General features: G+C 34.7%; 2 long non-coding RNA genes across 8 annotated transcripts; one reads left to right on the top strand and one right to left on the bottom strand.

Moving 5' to 3' along the window:
* On the top strand, nucleotides 1-1,151 carry LOC110263318. The gene is made up of 2 exons (XR_002348738.1): nucleotides 1-440; nucleotides 533-1,151. It is a non-coding gene; the product is annotated as an uncharacterized LOC110263318 (long non-coding RNA).
* Nucleotides 1,494-6,338, bottom strand: LOC107648758. 7 transcript variants are annotated; one of them, XR_002348737.1, is made up of 15 exons: nucleotides 5,940-6,338; nucleotides 5,435-5,510; nucleotides 4,913-5,083; nucleotides 4,443-4,536; nucleotides 4,277-4,339; nucleotides 3,988-4,096; nucleotides 3,769-3,831; nucleotides 3,632-3,687; nucleotides 3,413-3,531; nucleotides 3,280-3,336; nucleotides 3,084-3,196; nucleotides 2,851-2,890; nucleotides 2,626-2,768; nucleotides 2,107-2,145; nucleotides 1,494-1,590 (listed from the first exon to the last, which is right to left on the bottom strand). It is a non-coding gene; the product is annotated as an uncharacterized LOC107648758 (long non-coding RNA). The 7 variants fall into 7 exon arrangements; XR_002348733.1 differs by having other exon boundaries at nucleotides 3,413-3,518; nucleotides 5,435-5,554; nucleotides 5,940-6,331; XR_002348735.1 differs by having other exon boundaries at nucleotides 3,413-3,518; nucleotides 5,435-5,525; nucleotides 5,940-6,331.

The following is a 7,537-nucleotide window of genomic DNA, read 5'->3' as shown; positions in this document are numbered from 1 at the left end:
AAACAACTTTATGCTTGCCTGACTAAGTGAGCCATTCGACCATTGTTGCTCAATTCATCAATCCTCATGGGATCGACCTTCACTCACCTAAGGTATTACTCGGTACGATCCAGTGCACTTGCCGGTTAGTTGTGAATATAGAAAATCTGCACTAGAGGGCATGGCAACGAGGATGAGAGTGAGTTTATTTGGCGAAGGATGGCACGAGAGAAGGAATTTAATACTACAAAAAATTCTGGTAAAAACGGCAGTTTTTTTGGGTATTTACGGCGGTTTGAACCGCCATTATTACCAATAATGGCAGTTTCGTAAAGTGACGTAATTCTGGGCGCCATTCTGGTTGTTACGGCGGTTTTCTGAAAACCGCCACAATTCCCTGGGTTAAAACGGCGATTTTTGAATAGGTTAAAATGGCGGTTCAAACCGCCGTTATTTCCAGGGTTAAAATGGCGGTTTGAACCGCCATTATTACCCTGACAGAGTAGCGTTTTGGTTGGTTAAAACGGCAGTTCAAACCGCCGTTATTTCCAAGGTTAAAATGGCAGTTTTTGGATAGGTTAAAACGGCGGTTTGAACCGTCATTATTACTCTGACAGAGTGGTGTTTTGGTTGGTTAAAATGGCATTTTTGAACCACCATTTTTACCCTGACAATAGCGTTTTGGTTGGTTAAAATGGCATTTTTGAACTGCCGTTTTACCCTGACAGTGACATTTTTTATCGTTGTTTTTAACAATTTTTACCGTCATTTTTATCGCGTTAAATAAATAATTTTATGATTAAAATTTCACAATAGCAAAAAATTATAATCCATAAATGAAATATTATATAACTCAAAAACAAAATATTAATATAATATATAATTTTTTATTATTGAAAATCAAAAGTAATAACTCCTATACAAAATCTTGTCTTACTAAACTTACCAAAATACAAGCATTGCAATAAACACTAATCAGTCAAGACTAATAATGTATTTAAACCATCTAATAAGTGCTGTTTTTACTACTTAGAATATGAATATACAAGACAAGTAGCTTAGCTAAGTGATGATGAATAAGATTTGGAGGCCAAAAGTTTCCTCCTTCTGCGACAGCAAACTCGGTGGAACTTCGCGTCTTCGGATGGAATTTTAGATCTGAGAGATTGGGTCTTCCTTTCTCTTTTATACTTCTTTTTTTGTAGTGGCAACAAGTCCGGCGAGGACCACCGACGATGTTCCCCGCAACAAACCAGAGGGAATTAAATTCAGATGTGCTTACTCCTCCAACTCTTGCATAGTATGCATTGTTGAAGCATCTCCAGAAACAGCAGAGAGCTTAATTAAAACACTACTTGGTGTCATTTTCAACCTATTGGATGAGTTACATTGAGTTATCAACAGTCAATAATATTCTCTCTATTTCCATTTATATGTTATTTATGTTACTTGGACCAATGTCAATTGATCAATGATGTACCAAAAAGCAACAGTGACAGCTAAAAAGAATCAGAGGGAATAAAAGATGGAAGAAACTTGCCTAATTGAGTGGTATATCGTGTTATAAGACACAAACTTGAGTTCTTGAGGATGAAGGCTGAAATCCAGAACCTGCATGCAGTAGAAAAATGTCCCTTAACCAATTCCAAATTTGTCATATCAGTATATAAAACAAGCTGCTGTACTATTTGTAACCCTTAGTTAATCTCAAGTTCAATTGCTGCTAATAATAAAAACAGAGACTCAATTTAGATATGAACCGTTAATGTGTTATTAAATTTAAGAAACCATTATTCCAACTTTGTGACATTGCTTCCCATGCCATACAATAATCTAATTCAACCGTGAAAAATAAGGCATTCTTAACTGAATTTGTTTTTACTTGTAGCAATGAATTTTAAATTGTTCAAATCTAAGGTGTTACTAATAATTCAATCATTTCGAAAAGCTTGTGAAATTCTTGAGTAAAGTTACTATCATTATAAGTAGTTGGCATCTCTTTCATCTAGTTAAGAAGATGTAATATTGTATGACTAAGCACATATTTTAACAAATGTAAGTGGAGTCAAACTAACAAATAAAATAAACAAATAAGACCACTACATAAATCCTCCTCATGGTACGTACTTAATTGCATTGCTTCATTCACCAAAAGGACACTTGAATCTGTAACGTACAAAATCAAACACTATAAGAAATTAGTATGCTGATGAAATAAATAAGAATATAAACCAAGCAATTATTCATAAGGAGCTTTTAATTTGGAATAAGTACGTAGTGGGATTATGATTTACTCCATTAAATTAGGAACTGCCACGTAGATAAAAGTGACTCTTAATTAGATGTTAGTATAAAACTCTTCTACATTAATTAATTGTGCAAAACAACAGTGTTAACATCTTTTGGAGATTGTTTAATTCAATCAGCGAAGTACTTGTTTTAAAATGCAATTGATAGCTAAAATAAGAAAAAGATCATTACTTCATTTCAAAGAGTAAAAAAGATGATGCATATCAGAATTTAGATTCTAACCAGTCATCAAATTTTAACCGAGAACAAAGAAAATGGTAAATTTAAGTGAAGTGCTTCCAAAATTAGCATCTATATGTACCAAAATCTAATTACTGCTCCAAAAGAAAGGTGTACCTTTGAAATTGCATGCTTGATTTCTTCTTGGCCTGCAATGCTTCAGCAAGCTCAATCTCCAAAGCAAGAACCCTTTTTAATGCATTGCCAGTGACAGATATTTCCTTGAACACAAGGAATATATTTCCCCGTTCTTGATTAGCCTGAGCAACGGATAAAATTTATAAGAATCTAAACAAAGAAAAAGACATGTTTCACGGCAATCAATGCAAATGAGTTATTTACTTCATGAAGGAGTTGAATTCTCTTTTTTCATCTTTTCCAACTGCAATAAGAAGACACAATTTAGATCACATTTACACCAGACACAACAATAAAAGTCACAACTCGAATATAAGAAAAATGCAAATGCTATCCATGTTACCTTTCGCATGATACTAGAAAATAAATTTACTATATTTAGAAGTATAGATGAATGAAGAAAGAGTAGTTACAAATAATAGTGCCTAAAATGTTACCTCCTTATTCAAGTTGTCCATGCTAGATTTCAAACTTTTAATTAAATCTGCGTGCTTTTCTTCTTTTTGTTGTGAGTAGTCTTCACTTCCGGAATTGAATATGGTTTGGCATACTGAGATAAGTACAAGACTTTAGGCAATAACAAAATTAACATGTAGAGTAAAAGAAATAAAAAGCTGATACAAGATAATGTACCTATGCAAGGCCTGATCATCTGAAAGTTTTTCCTTTGTTCTAAACCAAAAATTCAAACTGCATAAAACATTTAAACAAGTATTAAAAAAGGCAAAGAATTGATCTACCCTTCTTTTCCCCTGCAAAGTATTACCTGGGGAGGAGATTTGGTCTGATTTGTTGAAGTTGTAGGTTCACAGAACCGTATCTCTATTGGCCAAGGGGTGAATTTAGTTGTAGCAATTTTGTTCCGGTAAGTTCTGAAGCAACAAACTTAGTCATCAGAGATCCTTAGCTTTAGATACATGAATGTTCTCTAAATAGAATCTTATACATATTCTTTAACAACACATTGCACCCCCCAAAATATTACTTTGGAAGACGAGGGTCAGTAAGGCGTTTCTCCCGCAGCTCCTCCATTGACAAAAGCTAGAAACAATTAATAATCTGAAATCAGCAACACATTTTCATTCTTAAATCTTAATTAATATAAATAACCATGTAACTTACCTTATCTGGTGGAGGCACAGATGGCATGGCTACCTCCTAGTGGTCAAATCCTAATTCTTCTTTCTGTATATTAAGAAAATAACTTATTAGCACCACTAGGTTCATCTTTTGGATATTTCTCCTTCTATCATCTCATACTCATAGTATCAGTTGCTGAAAAGTTATGTTGGGTGAACAAAATAAACAGAAGAATGATGTGAAATCGTCAAACAAAAGTACCTGAGCTGCTTCAATTTCCAATTCTTGCTTTTTGATCTCAACAGAAAGAGGGCGCAAGATGCAAAGAAATGACAAATCTGATTTCCCAAAGAATGAATTCTGCACTTCCCTGAAAAATAGAAAAACAGGACTTGGTGATGGTGATTAATGATTTTTGTTCAATCACTGAATTCAAATTCCTCCTAAGAAAATCATTAATATGCCTCTTTTGTGCTTAATATATCGAAAATAAAGTTAGAATTTCAATGAAAAAACTTATGATCAATAAAAAAAAATTGGCCACATTTACTTAGATACTCAGTCTTGTCTCTTCTTTTACTTCTCTAATAGCTTCTACAAAAATCTCCTCACCCTGCAGGTACAAAACCATTTTACAATAACTTCAGTAGGTAACTTCCAGTAGCCAATAACCATGTTACAATAACCATGCTGCAAAAATCTCCTATACTGCATACCGCGTTGACAACTCTAGAAGGTAACTTCCAGTAGCCAATTCCATGCAATCTACCTCTTTTTTTTCTGTACTACAAGAACCTACAACTCCAAAACCTGGAACAAACAAATAAAGAAAAAAGAAGGGGAAAAAGTTGCATTGATCAGAATGTTGGCATGAAACAAATGCATGCTTATTGAAACTCATGATTTCCAATAACACATGGTAACAATCAAAAACTAAAATATACTACTTAATCATTTCATGAACATTCAACTCCCATGATTAAAAATTTGATCTTCAAACTCTTGAGCCAAATTTTGTAATGAACAGAAATTAAAATTGGTGTCTTGTGCTCAGCAAACTAGAGTAAAGGAGTGGTATAGTCTCGTGCAATTATACAGAAGACAGGCTCAAGTAACTTACAAAAATCATAGTTACTAAGTACTAAATTAATGGTTTAATAACTTAGGTGACAGGGAACACTATAACCTGGTCAAGAACAGGGCCACAGAGAGATCCATAATCATCAATTCTGGTATGGTAAAAGGAGCTGTAGAATGTGAGTCTTGTTCTTGGTGCAACTGCTTTGAATTTGAAGCTCACTGTTCTGAAGTTTCCCTTCCCTTCAGATTTGAAGGGAACTTTGAAGGTGTCCTTCGCCTAGGAGAAGAAGTAGAAAATATATAGGAGTTGGATTCAAACTTCAAAGTGCAGCAGACAGGGGAGAAAGGAGAGAAGACTCTATATAATAAAAATAAGGTAAACGATATTTACATCCATGGAGATTATGGCTATTTATTAGTACATGAATGAAGCCATCATAGAAAGATTGAAGGATAGAAACACAAGAGATAGAGTATAAGACAGCAATGACTAAAATTTTATTTTGAGACTTTTCAGAGACATAATGTGTAAGATACAACAAAAAGTTAAGCTATAACAATCTTCTCTCTTTCTGTCTAGCAATTCAGATTTCAGAGTTAGAAGTTTGGAATAGAAATTCGTACTTACTTATTTATACTCCTTGGTGGTGAATGAATTGCCAACTAAATAAGCACCACAAACCAATGATATCACAATGAGAAAACTGCAAAGGAACATCCTATTCTTTGGATCAGACAGGACAAAGCCCTGACAAAGATGAGTATATTAACATGAAAAATTGCTATAGTTCAATAAACTAAATATAATCTCTTAGAAAGTTAATTTTAAGAGTATTCTGTCGTACTCAAATCATAACTCATCCAGAAAAGCAAAGCAATGGTATAATTTTATAGCAAATCACAAGAATATAATAATTACAAAGAGTGTTTTCCTCTTTTCTTTTATGGAAATTGAACAACAAAATAGAGCACATACATGCTGAGAATAAAGAACGAGAAACATTTTGACTACTATACTGAGATTCAAACCAATTTTAATTAAATTTGTTCATCTAATCTAAGGCAAGCCTAAGACCATCGATTAGAATGAAATATTTTCAAGAGAACAAAGGCAAAGAGAGAGAAGAACCTACTTATGAGTCTGCCGGAAGAGAAACTCGCAGCTCAATAGCTCAACTGACGAGATTGCCAGCGTAGGAGAATGCCACAGGAGGAGATCGTCGCTGGAGGAGAAGTCGCAAGAGGAGACGTCGCCGAAGGAGACCGTCACTGGAGCAGACGTCGCAGAAGGAGGTCGTTGCTGGAGGAGACGCCGCTAGAGGAGATGTTGCCGGAGGAGGCCGTCGCTGGAGAGAGGAGTCGTCGGAGGAGAGATCGTGACAGAGGAGAACGCAGTGGCAGAGCTTCAAGATTTCTCTCACACTGGCAGCATTTCAAGTTCAACACAGTAATGATGGGTTAATTTAGGGTTGAGCATTTTATACAAATTGATAATGGCGTTTAAAACCGCCAGAAGCAAAAAAAAATGCTGTTAACTACCAATTAATTACGGCAATAATCATAAACGTCAAAATACTCAAATATTATGGCAATATTATAGAACCTCCATATTATTAATGCCGTTTTATATCATTTTTTTTGTAGTGTAAGTGAGTGAAGGGCTTCAATGATGAAAAGGAAACAAAAAAATTCACTATGTGTCGTATGTTTATTTGGCATTGTTACATTAGGAAATGCTTTTAAAATGTATCCAAAACATAACAAATAGGTTACTCTTCAAAAGCACTCTCTTTGGTGAGAAAAGTATACCCATAGATTTAAAGATAAAGCTACGGCATTATAATTGATCTTTATAATATCTAAGGAGACACTTTTCAAGTAATGCCACAACTATATTTTCTATTCTCCTATAAAAAGGTAACACAGAGAAAAACGTAGCCTATTCTGTGAATAGATTATGCTTTTCAAATGTAACTTAAAAAAAGTGTGGCTAAATGGATAATTTTCTTGTAGTGACCCTTGGCACAATCAGGCATCTGGCATGCCTCATATGCTGTCAAACCATGCATTAAACTCACAATTAATGATGCATTCAACTTGCATCCTAACCTTAATGTACATGCATCCATTGAGAACAATGATGCATGAGCATCTTTAGTTGTTGTCGTTATTTATTTCTTTGAATAAAGTTAGTGATTTTCTTAGTTTAATTAAGATTTTTGTGCTTTAATCAATGTTTCTTGGAGTTGCTTTGTGCTTTAATATGTTTAAGAAATTGTTGAAAGATTTTTGTGCTTCAAGCACGCCCTCTCTTCTCAAGCGTTCAACATGCTTCACGCCCAAGCTTCCTCCTACGTGCATGGCTCTCTCACGTCCCACTTTCTTCACACCAGGCCCACGCTGGGCCAAGCTCCAGAGGCTACAAAAGATTGGTGCATTGAAGGTGTGGCACATCACTCACACTTATTCTCTCCCAAAGTAGACATGAGACGTCCGCTTACGTAGCTTACACGACAAAATTCCTGGGAGATGCACTCAAACCCAAGATTAAATTCAAGCCTATAATGCATAAGGAAGTAATCAAGCATCAACGTGTAAGCCCTAATGACAAGGAAGATCACTAGTTAACTAGGAGTTATTAGAAATGATTTGATTTAATTTTGTTTTGATTTGAAATTAAACTTTTAGATTTGTTTAGGTTTTAAATAAGTCTAAGAACTTATCCAGGGAC

This window comes from Arachis ipaensis, chromosome B06, assembly GCF_000816755.2.
Source record: "Arachis ipaensis cultivar K30076 chromosome B06, Araip1.1, whole genome shotgun sequence".
Taxonomy (NCBI): Eukaryota; Viridiplantae; Streptophyta; class Magnoliopsida; order Fabales; family Fabaceae; genus Arachis; species Arachis ipaensis.
This window is presented reverse-complemented; position numbering and strand designations above follow the sequence as displayed.